This window comes from Scyliorhinus torazame, chromosome 2 (assembly GCF_047496885.1).
Source record: "Scyliorhinus torazame isolate Kashiwa2021f chromosome 2, sScyTor2.1, whole genome shotgun sequence".
NCBI classification, from domain to species: Eukaryota; Metazoa; Chordata; class Chondrichthyes; order Carcharhiniformes; family Scyliorhinidae; genus Scyliorhinus; species Scyliorhinus torazame.
Window position 1 is genome coordinate 6,848,920 of NC_092708.1, and position 16,650 is coordinate 6,865,569.

A 16,650-nucleotide genomic window follows, 5' to 3' on the forward strand; every position below is an offset into this window, starting at 1 on the left:
GAAACAGGAAAGGAGAGGTCACCCTGTTGGGAGTTTTTTATAGGCCTCCTAATAGTTCTAGGGATGTAGAGGAAAGGATGGCGAAGATGATTCTGGATATGAGCGAAAGTAACAGGGTAGTTATTATGGGAGACTTTAACTTTCCAAATATTGACTGGAAAAGATATAGTTCGAGTACAATAGATGGGTCGTTTTTTTGTACAGTGTGTGCAGGAGGGTTTCCTGAAACAATATGTTGACAGGCCAACAAGAGGCGAGGCCACGTTGGATTTGGTTTTGGGTAATGAACCAGGCCAGGTGTTGGATTTGGAGGCAGGAGAGCACTTTGGGGACAGTGACCACAATTCGGTGACGTTTACGTTAATGATGGAAAGGGATAAGTATACACCGCAGGGCAAGAATTATAGCTGGGGGAAGGGCAATTATGATGCCATTAGATGTGACTTGGGGGGGATAAGGTGGAGAAGTAGGCTGCAAGTGTTGGGCACACTGGATAAGTGGGGCTTGTTCAAGGATCAGCTACTGCGTGTTCTTGATAAGTATGTACCGGTCAGACAGGGAGGAAGGCGTCGAGCGCGGGAACCGTGGTTTACCAAGGAAGTGGAATCTCTTGTTAAGAGGAAGAAGGAGGCCTATGTGAAGATGAAGTGTGAAGTTTCGGTTGGGGCGATGGATAGTTACAAGGTAGCGAGGAAGGATCTAAAGAGAGAGCTAAGACGAGCAAGGAGGGGACATGAGAAGTATTTGGCAGGAAGGATCAAGGAAAACCCAAAAGCTTTCTATAAGTATGTCAGGAATAAGCGAATGACTAGGGAAAGAGTAGGACCAGTCAAGGACAGGGATGGGAAATTGTGTGTGGAGTCTGAAGAGATAGGCGAGATACTAAATGAATATTTTTCGTCAGTATTCACTCAGGAAAAAGATAATGTTGTGGAGGAGAATGCTGAGCCCCAGGCTAATAGAATAGATGGCATTGAGGTACGTAGGGAAGAGGTGTTGGCAATTCTGGACAGGCTGAAAATAGATAAGTCCCCGGGACCTGATGGGATTTATCCTAGGATTCTCTGGGAGGCCAGGGAAGAGATTGCTGGACCTTTGGCTTTGATTTTTATGTCATCATTGGCTACAGGAATAGTGCCAGAGGACTGGAGGACAGCAAATGTGGTCCCTTTGTTCAAAAAGGGGAGCAGAGACAACCCCGGCAACTATAGACCGGTGAGCCTCACGTCTGTAGTGGGTAAAGTCGTGGAGGGGATTATAAGAGACAAGATTTATAATCATCTAGATAGGAATAATATGATCAGGGATAGTCAGCATGGCTTTGTGAAGGGTAGGTCATGCCTCACAAACCTTATTGAGTTCTTTGAGAAGGTGACTGAACAGGTAGACGAGGGTAGAGCAGTTGATGTGGTGTATATGGATTTCAGCAAAGCGTTTGATAAGGTTCCCCACGGTAGGCTATTGCAAAAAATACGGAGGCTGGGGATTGAGGGTGATTTAGAGATGTGGATCAGAAATTGGCTAGCTGAAAGAAGACAGAGGGTGGTGGTTGATGGGAAATGTTCAGAATGGAGTACAGTCACAAGTGGAGTACCACAAGGAGCTGTTCTGGGGCCGTTGCTGTTTGTCATTTTTATCAATGTAACCTAGAGGAAGGCGCAGAGACACCGTCCCCGTTACCGGGAGTCTGTCAGTCCGGAGTCACCGTCTCCGTTACCGAGATTCTGTCAGCCCGGAGTCACCGTCCCCCTTACCGGGGAGTCTGTCAACCCGGAGCCACCATCCCCGTTACCGGGAGAGTCTGTCAACCCGGAGCCACCGTCCCCATTACCGGGAGAGTCTGTCAGCCCAGAGTCACCGTCCCCGTTACCGGGATTCTGTCAGCCCGGATTCACCGTCCCCGTTACCGAGAAAGTCTGTCAGCCCGGAGTCACCGTCTCCGTTACCGGGAGAGTCTGTCAGCCCGGAATCACCGTCCCCGTTACCGGGAGAGTCTGTCAGCCCGGTGTCACCGTCCCCGTTACCGGGAGAGTCTGTCAGCCCGGAGTCACCGTCCCCGTTACCGGGAGTGTCTGTCAGTCCGGAGTCACCGTCTCCGTTACCGGGAGAGTCTGTCAGCCCGGAGTCACCGTCCCCGTTACCGGGAGTCTGTCAGTCAGGAGTCACCATCCCCGTTACCGGGAGTGTCTGTCAGTCCGGAGTCACCGTCCCCGTTACCGGGAGTGTCTGTCAGTCCGGAGTCACCGTCCCCGTTACCGGGAGTGTCTGTCAGTCCGGAATCACCGTCCCCGTTACCGGGAGAGTCTGTCAGCCCGGAGTCACCGTGCCCGTTACCGGGATTCTCCTCTAGCCCTCTAAGGGTACGCCCTCCTCCTCTAACCTAATAATAAAACCCATTGGTCTGAGGTAAGTACCATATTTTATTATATTATTATTATTTTTTATAAAAAATTTAATTTAGTTGTAAGCCAGATCTTGGTGGAAAGTTAGAGGAATGGCAGGGAAGGGAGTGCAATGTTCCTCCTGCAGGATGTTTGAGGTGAGGGATGCAGTTAGTGTCCCTGCTGATTTTGCCTGCAGGAAGTGCTGCCATCTCCAGCTCCTCCAAGACCAAGTTAGGGAACTGGAGCTGGAGTTGGAAGAACTTCGGATCATTCGGGAGGCAGAAGGGGTCATAGATAGCAGCTTCAGGGAATTAGTTACACCAAAGATTGGAGATAGGTGGGTAACTGTAAGAGGGACTGGGAAAAAGCAGTCAGTGCAGGGATCCCCTGCGGTCGTTCCCCTGAGAAACAAGTATACCGCTTTGGATACTTGTGGGGGGGACGACTTACCAGGGGTAAGCCATGGGGTACGGGCCTCTGGCACGGAGTCTGTCCCTGTTGCTCAGAAGGGAAGGGGGGAGAGGAGCAGAGCATTAGTAATTGGGGACTCTATAGTCAGGGGCACAGATAGGAGATTTTGTGGGAGCGTGAGAGACTCACGTTTGGTATGTTGCCTCCCAGGTGCAAGGGTACGTGATGTCTCGGATCGTGTTTTCCGGGTCCTTAGGGGGGAGGGGGAGCAGCCCCACGTCGTGGTCCACATTGGCACTAACGACATAGGTCGGAAAGGGGACAAGGATGTCAGGCAGGCTTTCAGGGAGCTAGGATGGAAGCTCAGAACTAGAACAAACAGAGTTGTTATCTCTGGGTTGTTGACCGTGCCACGTGATAGTGAGATGAGGAATAGGGAGAGAGGGCATTTAAACACGTGGCTACAGGGATGGTGCAGGCGGGAGGGATTCAGATTTCTGGATAACTGGAGCTCTTTCTGGGGAAGGTGGGACCTCTACAGACAGGATGGTCTACATCTGAACCTGAGGGGCACAAATATCCTGGGGGGGAGATTTGTTAGTGCTCTTTGGGGGGGTTTAAACTAATGCAGCAGGGGCATGGGAACCTGGATTGTAGTTTTAGGGTAAGGGAGAATGAGAGTATAGAGGTCAGGAGCACAGATTTGACGTCGCAGGAGGGGGCCAGTGTTCAGGTAGGTGGTTTGAAGTGCGTCTACTTCAATGCCAGGAGTATACGAAACAAGGCAGGGGAACTGGAAGCATGGGTTGGTACCTGGGACTTCGATGTTGTGGCCATTTCGGAGACATGGATAGAGCAGGGACAGGAATGGATTTTGCAGGTTCCGGGGTTTAGGTGTTTTAGTAAGCTCAGAGAAGGAGGCAAAAGAGGGGGAGGTGTGGCGCTGCTAGTCAAGAGCAGTATTACGGTGGCGGAGAGGATGCTCGATGGGGACTCTTCTTCCGAGGTAGTATGGGCTGAAGTTAGAAACAGGAAAGGAGAGGTCACCCTGTTGGGAGTTTTTTATAGGCCTCCTAATAGTTCTAGGGATGTAGAGGAAAGGATGGCGAAGATGATTCTGGATATGAGCGAAAGTAACAGGGTAGTTATTATGGGAGACTTTAACTTTCCAAATATTGACTGGAAAAGATATAGTTCGAGTACAATAGATGGGTCGTTTTTTTGTACAGTGTGTGCAGGAGGGTTTCCTGAAACAATATGTTGACAGGCCAACAAGAGGCGAGGCCACGTTGGATTTGTTTTTGGGTAATGAACCAGGCCAGGTGTTGGATTTGGAGGCAGGAGAGCACTTTGGGGACAGTGACCACAATTCGGTGACGTTTACGTTAATGATGGAAAGGGATAAGTATACACCGCAGGGCAAGAGTTATAGCTGGGGGAAGGGCAATTATGATGCCATTAGATGTGACTTGGGGGGGATAAGGTGGAGAAGTAGGCTGCAAGTGTTGGGCACACTGGATAAGTGGGGCTTGTTCAAGGATCAGCTACTGCGTGTTCTTGATAAGTATGTACCGGTCAGACAGGGAGGAAGGCGTCGAGCGAGGGAACCGTGGTTTACCAAGGAAGTGGAATCTCTTGTTAAGAGGAAGAAGGAGGCCTATGTGAAGATGAAGTGTGAAGTTTCGGTTGGGGCGATGGATAGTTACAAGGTAGCGAGGAAGGATCTAAAGAGAGAGCTAAGACGAGCAAGGAGGGGACATGAGAAGTATTTGGCAGGTAGGATCAAGGAAAACCCAAAAGCTTTCTATAAGTATGTCAGGAATAAGAGAATGACTAGGGAAAGAGTAGGACCAGTCAAGGACAGGGATGGGAAATTGTGTGTGGAGTCTGAAGAGATAGGCGAGATACTAAATGAATATTTTTCGTCAGTATTCACTCAGGAAAAAGATAATGTTGTGGAGGAGAATGCTGAGCCCCAGGCTAATAGAATAGATGGCATTGAGGTACGTAGGGAAGAGGTGTTGGCAATTCTGGACAGGCTGAAAATAGATAAGTCCCCGGGACCTGATGGGATTTATCCTAGGATTCTCTGGGAGGCCAGGGAAGAGATTGCTGGACCTTTGGCTTTGATTTTTATGTCATCATTGGCTACAGGAATAGTGCCAGAGGACTGGAGGACAGCAAATGTGGTCCCTTTGTTCAAAAAGGGGAGCAGAGACAACCCCGGCAACTATAGACCGGTGAGCCTCACGTCTGTAGTGGGTAAAGTCTTGGAGGGGATTATAAGAGACAAGATTTATAATCATCTAGATAGGAATAATATGATCAGGGATAGTCAGCATGGCTTTGTGAAGGGTAGGTCATGCCTCACAAACCTTATTGAGTTCTTTGAGAAGGTGACTGAACAGGTAGACGAGGGTAGAGCAGTTGATGTGGTGTATATGGATTTCAGCAAAGCGTTTGATAAGGTTCCCCACGGTAGGCTATTGCAAAAAATACGGAGGCTGGGGATTGAGGGTGATTTAGAGATGTGGATCAGAAATTGGCTAGCTGAAAGAAGACAGAGGGTGGTGGTTGATGGGAAATGTTCAGAATGGAGTACAGTCACAAGTGGAGTACCACAAGGATCTGTTCTGGGGCCGTTGCTGTTTGTCATTTTTAGCAATGTAACCCAGAGGAAGGCGCAGAGACACCGTCCCCGTTACCGGGAGTCTGTCAGTCCGGAGTCACCGTCTCCGTTACCGAGATTCTGTCAGCCCGGAGTCACCGTCCCCGTTACCGGGGAGTCTGTCAACCCGGAGCCACCATCCCCGTTACCGGGAGAGTCTGTCAACCCGGAGCCACCATCCCCGTTACCGGGAGAGTCTATCAGCCCGGAGTTACCGTCCCCATTACCGGGACAGTCTGTCAGCCTGGAGTCACCTCCCCCGTTACCGGGAGAGTCTGTCAGCCCGGAGTCACCTCCCCCGTTACCGGGAGAGTCTGTCAATCCGGAGCCACCGTCCCCGTTACCGGGAGAGTCTATCAGCCCGGAGTCACCGTCCCCGTTACCGGGAGAGTCTATCAGCCCGGAGTCACCGTCCCCGTTACCGGGAGTGTCTGTCAGTCCGGAGTCACCGTCTCCGTTACCGGGAGAGTCTGTCAGCCCAGAGTCACCGTCCCCGTTACCGGGAGTCTGTCAGCCCGGAGTCACCGTCCCCGTTACCGGAGAGTCTGTCAGCCCGGAGCCACCGTCCCCGTTACCGGGAGTGTCTGTCAGAATGGAGTCACCGTCCCCGTTACCAGGAGTCTGTCAGCCCAGAGTCACCGTCCCCGTTACCGGGAGTCTGTCAGCCCGGAGTCACCGTCCCCGTTACCGGGAGAGTCTGTCAGCCCGGAGTCACCGTCCCCATTACTGGGAGAGTCTGTCAGCCCGGAGTCACCGTCCCCATTACTGGGAGAGTCTGTCAGCCCGGAGTCACCGTCCCCGTTACCGGGAGTCTGTCAAACCGGAGTCACCGTCCCCGTTACCGGGAGAGTCTGTAAGCCCGGAGTCAATGTCCCCGTTACCGGGAGAGTCTGTCAACCCGGAGCCACCATCCCCGTTACCGGGAGAGCCTGTCAACCCGGAGTCAATGTCCCCGTTACCGGGAGAGTCTGTCAGCCCGGAGTCACCGTCCCCGTTACCGGGAGTCTGTTAGCCCGGAGTCACCGTCCCCGTTACCGGGAGAGTCTGTCAGAATGGAGTCACCGTCCCCGTTACCGGGAGAGTCTGTCAGCCCGGAGTCACCGTCCCCGTTACCGGGAGAGTCTATCAGCCCGGAGCCACCGTCCCCATTACCGGGAGAGTCTGTCAGCCCGGAGTCACCGTCCCCGTTACCGGGAGAGTCTATCAGCCCGGAGTCACCGTCCCCGTTACCGGGAGTCTGTCAGCCCGGAGTCACCGTCCCCGTTACCGGAGAGTCTGTCAGCCCGGAGTCACCGTCCCCGTTACCGGGAGTGTCTGTCAGAATGGAGTCACCGCCACCGTTACCGAGATTCCGTCAGCCCAGAGTCACCGTCCCCGTTACCGGGAGTCTGTCAGCCCGGAGTCACCGTCCCCGTTACCGGGAGAGTCTGTCAGCCCGGAGTCACCGTCCCCGTTACCGGGAGTCTGTCAAACCGGAGTCACCGTCCCCGTTACCGGGAGAGTCTGTCAGCCCGGAGTCACCGTCCCCGTTACCGGGAGAGTCTGTCAGCCCGGAGTCACCGTCCCTGTTACCGGGAGAGTCTGTCAGTCCGGAGTCACCGTCCCCGTTACCGGGAGAGTCTGTCAGCCCGGAGTCACCGTCCCCGTTACCAGGAGTCTATCAGCCCGGAGTCAATGTCCCCGTTACCGGGAGAGTCTGTCAGCCCGGAGTCACCGTCCCCGTTACCGGGAGTCTGTTAGCCCGGAGTCACCGTCCCCGTTACCGGGAGAGTCTGTCAGAATGGAGTCACCGTCCCCATTACCGGGAGAGTCTGTCAGCCCGGAGTCACTGTCCCCCTTACCGGGAGTCTGCCATCCTGGAGTCACCGTCCCCCTTACCGGGAGTCTGCCATCCTGGAGTCACCGTCCCCGTTACCGGGAGAGCCTGTCAGCCCGGAGTCACCGTCCCCGTTACCGGGAGAATCTGTCAACCCGGAGTGAATGTCCCCGTTACCGGGAGAGTCTGTCAGCCCGGAGTCACCGTCCCCGTTACCGAGAGAGTCTGTCAGCCCGGAGTCACCGTCCCCGTTACCGGGAGAGTCTGTCAGCCCGGAGTCACCGTCCCCGTTACCGGGAGTCTGTTAGCCCGGAGTCACCGTCTCCGTTACCGGGAGAGTCTGTCAGAATGGAGTCACCGTCCCCATTACCGGGAGAGTCTGTCAGCCCGGAGTCACCGTCTCCATTACCGGGAGAGTCTGTCAGCCCGGAGTCACCGTCTCCATTACCGGAGAGTCTGTCAGCCCGGAGTCACCGTCTCCATTACCGGGAGAGTCTGCCATCCTGGAGTCACCGTCCCCGTTACCGGGAGAGTCTGTCAGCCCGGAGTCACCGTCCCCGTTACCGGGAGAGTCTGTCAGCCCGGAGTCACCGTCCCCGTTACCGGGAGAGTCTGTCAGCCCGGAGTCACCGTCCCCATTACCGGGAGAGTCTGTCAGCCCGGAGTCACCGTCCCCGTTACCGGGAGAGTCTGTCAGCCTGGAGTCACCGTCCCCGTTACCGGGAGAGTCTGTCAGCCCGGAGTCACCGTCCCCGTTACCGGGAGAGTCTGCCATCCCGGAGTCACCATCCCCGTTACCGGGAGAGTCTGTCAACCCGGAGCCACCGTCCCCGTTACCGCGAGAGTCAATGAGCCCGGAGTCACCGTCCCCGTTACCGGGAGAGTCTATCAGCCCGGAGTCACCGTCCCCTTTACCGGGACAGTCTGTCAGCCTGGAGTCACCGTCCCCATTACCGGGAGAGTCTATCAGCCCGGAGTCACCGTCCCCGTTACCGGGAGAGTCTGTCAGCCCAGAGTCACCGTCCCCGTTACCGGGAGTCTGTCAGCCCGGAGTCACCGTCTCCGTTACCGGGAGAGTCTGTCAGCCCAGAGTCACCGTCCCCGTTACCGGGAGAGTCTGTCAGCCCAGAGTCACCGTCCCCGTTACCGGGAGTCTGTCAGCCCGGAGTCACCGTCCCCGTTACCGGGAGAGTCTATCAGCCCGGAGCCACCGTCCCCGTTACCGGGAGAGTCTGTCAGCCCAGAGTCACCGTCCCCGTTACCGGGAGTCTGTCAGCCCGGAGTCACCGTCTCCGTTACCGGAGAGTCTGTCAGCCCGGAGTCACCGTCTCCGTTACCGGGAGTGCCTGTAGACCGGAATCACCGTCCCTGTTACCGGGAGAGTCTGTCAGCCCAGAGTCACCGTCCCCGTTACCGGGAGAGTCTGTCTGCCCGGAGTCACCGTCCCCGTTACCGGAGAGTCTGTCAGCCCGGAGTCACCGTCCCCGTTACCGGAGAGTCTGTCAGCCCGGAGTCACCGTCCCCGTTACCGGGTGTGTCTGTCAGCCCGGAGTCACCGTCCCCGTTACCGGAGAGTCTGTCAGCCCGGAGTCACCGTCTCCGTTACCGGGAGTGTCTGTCAGCCCGGAGTCACCGTCCCCGTTACCGGGAGAGTCTGTCAGCTCGGAGTCACCGTCCCCGTTACCGGGAGAGTCTGTCAGCCCGGAGTCACCGTCCCCGTGACCGGGAGTCTGTCAGCCCGGAGTCACCGTCCCCGTTACCGGGAGAGTCTGTCAGCCCGGAGTCACCGTCCCCGTTACCAGGTGTCTGTCAGCCCGGAGTCACCGTCCCCGTTACCGGGAGAGTCTGTCAGCCCGGAGTCACCGTCCCCGTTACCAGGTGTCTGTCAGCCCGGAGTCACCGTCCCCGTTACCGGGAGTCTGTCAGCCCGGAGTCACCGTCCCCGTTACCGGGAGTCTGTAAGCCCGGAGTCACCGTCCCCGTCATTGGGAGAGTCTGTCAGCCCGAAGTCACCGTCCCCGTTACCGGGAGAGTCTGTCAGCCCGGAGTTACCGTCCCCGTTACCGGGAGAGTCTGTCAGCCCGGAGTCACCATCCCCGTTACCGGGAGAGTCTGTCAACCCGGAGCCACCATCCCCGTTACCGGGAGAGTCAATGAGCCCGGAGTCACCGTCCCCGTTACCGGGAGAGTCTATCAGCCCGGAGTCACCTCCCCTGTTACCGGGAGAGTCTATCAGCCCGGAGTCACAGTCCCCGTTACCGGGACAGTCTGTCAGCCTGGAGTCACCTCCCCCGTTACCGGGAGAGTCTATCAGCCCTGAGTCACCTCCCCCGTTACCGGGAGAGTCTGTCAACCCGGAGTCACCGTCCCCGTTACCTGGAGAGTCTATCAGCCCAGAGTCACCGTCCCCGTTACCGGGAGAGTCTGTCAACCCGGAGCCACCGTCCCCGTTACCGGGAGAGTCTATCAGCCCAGAGTCACCGTCCCCGTTACCGGGAGAATCTGTCAACCCGGAGCCACCGTCCCCGTTACCGGGAGAGTCTATCAGCCCGGAGTCACCTCCCCCGTTACCGGGCGTCTGTCAGCCCAGAGTCACCGTTCCCGTTACCGGGAGAGTCTGTCAGCCCAGAGTCACCGTCCCCGTTACCGGGCGTCTGTCAGCCCGGGGTCACCGTCCCCGTTACCGGAGAGTCTGTCAGCCCGGAGTCACGGTCCCCGTTACCGGGAGTGTCTGTCAAATGGAGTCACCGTCCCCGTTACCGGGAGTCTGTCAGCCCAGAGTCACCGTCCCCGTTACCGGGAGAGTCTGTCAACCCGGAGTCACAGTCCCCGTGAGCGGGAGTCTGTCAAACCAGAGTCACCGTCCCCGTTACCGGGAGAGTCTGTCAGCCCGGAGTCACAGTCCCTGTTACCGGGAGAGTCTGTCAGCCCGGAGTCACAGTCCCCGTTACCGGGAGTCTGTCAAACCAGAGTCACCATCCCCGTTACCGGGAGAGTCTGTAAGCCCAGGAGTCAATGTCCCCTTTACCGGGAGAGTCTGTCAGCCCGGAGTCACCGTCCCCGTTACCGGGAGTCTGTCAGCCCAGAGTCACCGTCCCCATTACCGGGAGAGTCTGTGAGCCCGGAGTCACCGTCCCCGTTACCGAGATTCTGTCAGCCCAGAGTCACCGTCCCCGTTACCGGGGGTCTGTCAGCCCGGAGTCACCGTCCCCGTTACCGGGAGTGTCTGTCAGCCCGGAGTCACCGTCCCCGTTACCGGGAGTCTGTCAGCCCGGAGCCACCGTTCCCGTTACCGGGAGAGTCTGTCAGCCCGGAGTCACCGTTCCCGTTACCGGGAGTGTCTGTCAGCCCGGAGTCACCTTCCCCGTTACCGGAGAATCTGTCAGCCCGGAGTCACCGTTCCCGTTACCGGGAGTGTCTGTCAGAATGGAGTCACCGTCCGCGTTACCGGGAGTCTGTCAGCCCGGAGTCACCGTCCCCGTTACCGGGAGAGTCTGTCAGCCCGGAGTCACCGTTCCCGTTACCGGGAGTGTCTGTCAGCCCGGAGTCACCTTCCCCGTTACCGGGAGTCTGTCAGCCCGGATTCACCGTCCCCGTTACCGCGAGAGTCTGTCAGCCCGGAGCCACCGTCCCCGTTACCGGGAGTCTGTCAAACCGGAGTCACCGTCCCCGTTTCCGGGAGAGTCTGTCAGTCCGGAGTCACCGTCCCCGTTACCGGGAGAGTCTGTCAGCCCGGAGTCAATGTCCCCGTTACCGGGAGAGTCTGTCAGCCCGGAGTCAATGTCCCCGTTACCGGGAGAGTCTGTCAGCCCGGAATCACCGTCCCCGTTACCGGGAGTCTGTTAGCCCGGAGTCACCGTCCCCGTTACCGGGAGAGTCTGTCAGAATGGAGTCACCGTCCCCGTTACCGGGAGAGTCTGTCAGAATGGAGTCACCGTCCCCGTTACCGGGAGAGGCTGTCAGCCCTGAGTCACCGTCCCCCTTACCGGGAGAGTCTGTCAGCCCGGAGTCACCGTCCCCGTTACCAGGAGAGCCTGTCAGCCCGGAGTCACCGTCCCCGTTACCGGGAGAGTCTGTCAGCCCGGAGTCACCGTCCCCGTTACCGGGAGAGTCTGTCAACCCGGAGTCAATGTCCCCGTTACCGGGAGAGTCTGTCAGCCCGCAGTCACCGTCCCCGTTACCGGGAGAGTCTGTCAGAATGGAGTCACCGTCCCCGTTACCGGGAGAGTCTGTCAGCCCGGAGTCACCGTCTCCATTACCTGGAGAGTCTATCAGCCCGGAGTCACCGTCCCCGTTACCGGGAGTCTGTCAGCCCGGAGTCACCGTCCCCGTTACCGGGAGTGTCTGTCAGCCCGGAGTCACCGTCCCCCTTACCGGGAGAGTCTGTCAGCCCGGAGTCACCGTCCCCGTTACCGGGAGAGTCTGTCAGCCTGGAGTCACCGTCCCCGTTACCGGGAGAGTCTGTCAGCCCGGAGTCACCGTCCCCGTTACCGGGAGTCTGTCAGCCCGGAGTCAATGTCCCCGTTACCGGGAGAGTCTGTCAGCCCGGAGTCAATGTCCCCGTTACCGGGAGAGTCTATCAGCCCGGAATCACCGTCCCCGTTACCGGGAGTCTGTTAGCCCGGAGTCCCCGTCCCCGTTACCGGGAGAGTCTGTCAGAATGGAGTCACCGTCCCCGTTACCGGGAGAGTCTGTCAGAATGGAGTCACCGTCCCCGTTACCGGGAGAGGCTGTCAGCCCTGAGTCACCGTCCCCCTTACCGGGAGAGTCTGTCAGCCCGGAGTCACCGTCCCCGTTACCGGGAGAGTCTGTCAGCCCGGAGTCACCGTCCCTGTTACCGGGAGTCTGTCAGCCCGGAGTCACCGTCCCCGTTACCAGGAGTCTGTCAGCCCGGAGTCACCGTCCCCCTTACCGGGAGAGTCTGTCAGCCCGGAGTCACCGTCCCCGTTACCGGGAGAGTCTGTCAGCCTGGAGTCACCTTCCCCGTTACCGGGAGAGCCTGTCAGCTCGGAGTCACCGTCCCCGTTGCCGGGAGAGTCTGTCAGCTCGTAGTCACCGTCCCCGTTACCGGGAGTGTCTGTCAGTCCGGAGTCACCGTCCCCGTTACCGGGAGTGTCTGTCAGCCCGGAGTCACCATCCCCGTTACCGGGATTCTGTCAGCTCGGAGTCAACGTCCCCGTTGCCGGGAGAGTCTGTCAGCCCGGAGTCACCGTCCCCGTTACCGGGAGAGTCTGTCAGCCCGGAGTCACCGTCCACGTTACCGGGAGAGTCTGTCAACCCGGAGTCAATGTCCCCGTTACCGGGAGAGTCTGTCAGCCCGGAGTCACCGTCCCCGTTACCGGGAGTCTGTTAGCCCGGAGTCACCGTCCCCGTTACCGGGAGTCTGTCAACCTGGAGTCACCGTCCCCGTTACCGGGAGAGTCTGTCAGCCCGGAGTCACCGTCTCCATTACCGGGAGAGTCTATCAACCCGGAGTCACCGTCCCCGTTACCGGGAGTCTGTTAGCCCGGAGTCACCGTCCCCGTTACCGGGAGAGTCTGTCAGAATGGAGTCACCGTCCCCGTTACCGGGAGAGTCTGTCAGCCCGGAGTCACCGTCCCCGTTACCGGGAGAGTCTATAAGCCCGGAGTCACAGTCCCCGTTACCGGGACAGTCTGTCAGCCTGGAGTCACCTCCCCCGTTACCGGGAGAGTTTATCAGCCCGGAGTCACCTCCCCCGTTACCGGGAGAGTCTGTCAACCCGGAGCCACCGTCCCCGTTACCGGGGGAGTCTATCAGCCCGGAGCCACCGTCCCCGTTACCGGGAGAGTCTATCAGCCCAGAGTCACCGTCCCCGTTACCGGGAGTCTGTCAGCCCGGAGTCACAGTCCCCGTTACAGGGAGAGTCTATCAGCCCGGAGCCACCGTCCCCGTTACCGGGAGAGTCTATCAGCCCAGAGTCACCGTCCCCGTTACCGGGAGTCTGTCAGCCCGGAGTCACCGTCCCCGTTACCGGAGAGTCTGTCAGCCCGTAGTCACCGTCCCCGTTACCGGGAGTGTCTGTCAGAATGGAGTCACCGTCCCCGTTACCGGGAGTCTGTCAGCCCAGAGTCACCGTCCCCGTTACCGGGAGAGTCTGTCAACCCGGAGCCACCATCCCCGTGAGCGGGAGTCTGTCAGCCCGGAGTCACCGTCTCCGTTACCGGGAGATTCTGTCAAACCAGAGTCACCGTCCCCTTTACCGGGAGAGTCTGTCAAACCGGAGCCACCATCCCCGTTACCGGGAGAGCCTGTCAACCCGGAGTCAATGTCCCCGTTACCGGGAGAGTCTGTCAGCCCGGAGTCACCGTCCCCGTTAACGAGATTCTGTCAGCCCGGAGCCACCGTCCCCGTTACATGGAGAGTCTGTCAGCCCGGAGTCACCTTCCCCGTTACCGGAGAGTCTGTCAGCCCAGAGTCACCGTCCCCGTTACCGGGAGTCTGTCAGCCCGGAGTCACCGTCCCCGTTACCGGGAGAGTCTGTCAGCCCGGAGCCACCGTCACCGTTACCGGGAGTCTGTCAAACCGGAGTCACCGTCCCCGTTACCGGGATTCTGTCAGCTCGGAGTCACCGTCCCCGTTGCCGGGAGAGTCTGTCAGCCCGGAGTCACCGTCCCCGTTACCGGGAGAGTCTGTCAGCCCAGAGTCACCATCCCCGTTACCGAGAGAGTCTGTCAGCCCGGAGTCACCGTCCCCGTTACCGGGAGAGTCTGTCAGCCCGGAGTCACCGTCCCCGTTACCGGGAGAGTCTGTCAGCCCGGAGTCACCGTCCCCGTTACCGAGATTCTGTCAGCCCGGAGTCACCGTCCCCGTTACCGGGAGAGTCTGCCAGCACGGAGTCACCGTCCCCGTTACCGGGAGAGTCTGCCAGCTTGGAGTCACCGTCCCCGTTACCGGGAGAGTCTGTCAGCCCGGAGTCACCGTCCCTGTTACCGGGAGAGTCTGTCTGCCCGGAGTCACCGTCCCCGTTGCCGTGAGAGTCTGTCAGCCCGGAGTCACCGTCCCCGTTACCGGGAGAGTCTGTCAGCTCGGAGTCACTGTCCCCGTTGCCGGGAGAGTCTGTCAGCCCGGAGTCACCGTCCCCGTTACCGGGAGAGTCTGTCAGCCCGGAGTCACCGTCCCCGTTACCGGGAGAGTCTGTCAGCCCGGAGTCACCGTCCCCGTTACCGAGATTCTGTCAGCCCGGAGTCACCGTCCCCGTTACCGGGAGAGTCTGCCAGCACGGAGTCACCGTCCCCGTTACCGGGAGAGTCTGCCAGCTCGGAGTCACCGTCCCCGTTACCGGGAGAGTCTGTCAGCCCGGAGTCACCGTCCCCGTTACCGGGAGAGTCTGCCAGCTCGGAGTCACCGTCCCCGTTACCGGGAGAGTCTGTCTGCCCGGAGTCACCGTCCCCGTTGCCGGGAGAGTCTGTCAGCCCGGAGTCACCGTCCCCGTTACCGGGAGAGTCTGTCAGCCCGGAGTCACCGTCCCCCTTACCGGGAGAGTTTGTCAGCCTGGAGTCACCGTCCCCGTTACCGGGAGAGTCTGTCAACCCGGAGTCAATGTCCCCGTTACCGGGAGAGTCTGTCAGCCCGGAGTCACCGTCCCCGTTACCGGGAGTCTGTTAGCCCGGAGTCACCGTCCCCGTTACCGGGAGTCTGTCAACCCGGAGTCACCGTCCCCGTTACCGGGAGAGTCTGTCAGCCCGGAGTCACCGTCTCCATTACCGGGAGAGTCTATCAACCCGGAGTCACCGTCCCCGTTACCGGGAGTCTGTTAGCCCGGAGTCACCGTCCCCGTTACCGGGAGAGTCTGTCAGAATGGAGTCACCGTCCCCGTTACCGGGAGAGTCTGTCAGCCCGGAGTCACCGTCCCCGTTACCGGGAGAGTCTGTCAGCCTGGAGTCACCTCCCCCGTTACCGGGAGAGTCTATCAGCCCGGAGTCACCTCCCCCGTTACCGGGAGAGTCTGTCAACCCGGAGCCACCGTCCCCGTTACCGGGGGAGTCTATCAGCCCGGAGTCACCGTCCCCGTTACCGGGAGAGTCTATCAGCCCGGAGTCACCTCCCCCGTTACCGGGAGAGTCTGTCAACCCGGAGCCACCATCCCCGTTACCGGGAGAGTCTGTCAACCCGGAGCCACCGTCCCCGTTACCGCGAGAGTCAATGAGCCTGGAGTCACCGTCCCCGTTACCGGGAGAGTCTATCAGCCCGGAGTCACCGTCCCCTTTACCGGGACAGTCTGTCAGCCTGGAGTCACCGTCCCCATTACCGGGAGAGTCTATCAGCCCGGAGTCACCGTCCCCGTTACCGGGAGAGTCTGTCAGCCCAGAGTCACCGTCCCCGTTACCGGGAGTCTGTCAGCCCGGAGTCACCGTCTCCGTTACCGGGAGAGTCTGTCAGCCCAGAGTCACCGTCCCCGTTACCGGGAGAGTCTGTCAGCCCAGAGTCACCGTCCCCGTTACCGGGAGTCTGTCAGCCCGGAGTCACCGTCCCCGTTACCGGGAGAGTCTATCAGCCCGGAGCCACCGTCCCCGTTACCGGGAGAGTCTGTCAGCCCAGAGTCACCGTCCCCGTTACCGGGAGTCTGTCAGCCCGGAGTCACCGTCTCCGTTACCGGAGAGTCTGTCAGCCCGGAGTCACCGTCTCCGTTACCGGGAGTGCCTGTAGACCGGAATCACCGTCCCTGTTACCGGGAGAGTCTGTCAGCCCAGAGTCACCGTCCCCGTTACCGGGAGAGTCTGTCTGCCCGGAGTCACCGTCCCCGTTACCGGAGAGTCTGTCAGCCCGGAGTCACCGTCCCCGTTACCGGAGAGTCTGTCAGCCCGGAGTCACCGTCCCCGTTACCGGGTGTGTCTGTCAGCCCGGAGTCACCGTCCCCGTTACCGGAGAGTCTGTCAGCCCGGAGTCACCGTCTCCGTTACCGGGAGTGTCTGTCAGCCCGGAGTCACCGTCCCCGTTACCGGGAGAGTCTGTCAGCTCGGAGTCACCGTCCCCGTTACCGGGAGAGTCTGTCAGCCCGGAGTCACCGTCCCCGTGACCGGGAGTCTGTCAGCCCGGAGTCACCGTCCCCGTTACCGGGAGAGTCTGTCAGCCCGGAGTCACCGTCCCCGTTACCAGGTGTCTGTCAGCCCGGAGTCACCGTCCCCGTTACCGGGAGAGTCTGTCAGCCCGGAGTCACCGTCCCCGTTACCAGGTGTCTGTCAGCCCGGAGTCACCGTCCCCGTTACCGGGAGTCTGTCAGCCCGGAGTCACCGTCCCCGTTACCGGGAGTCTGTAAGCCCGGAGTCACCGTCCCCGTCATTGGGAGAGTCTGTCAGCCCGAAGTCACCGTCCCCGTTACCGGGAGAGTCTGTCAGCCCGGAGTTACCGTC

General features: G+C 59.3%; 1 protein-coding gene across 4 annotated transcripts in view; it reads right to left on the minus strand.

Annotated features, from left to right (window-relative positions):
• The window catches only part of LOC140385864 (natural resistance-associated macrophage protein 2-like), a 285,160-nt gene that overhangs the window by 182,490 nt on the left and 86,020 nt on the right, over positions 1-16,650 (minus strand). The gene's annotated exons all lie outside the window — the stretch shown is intronic.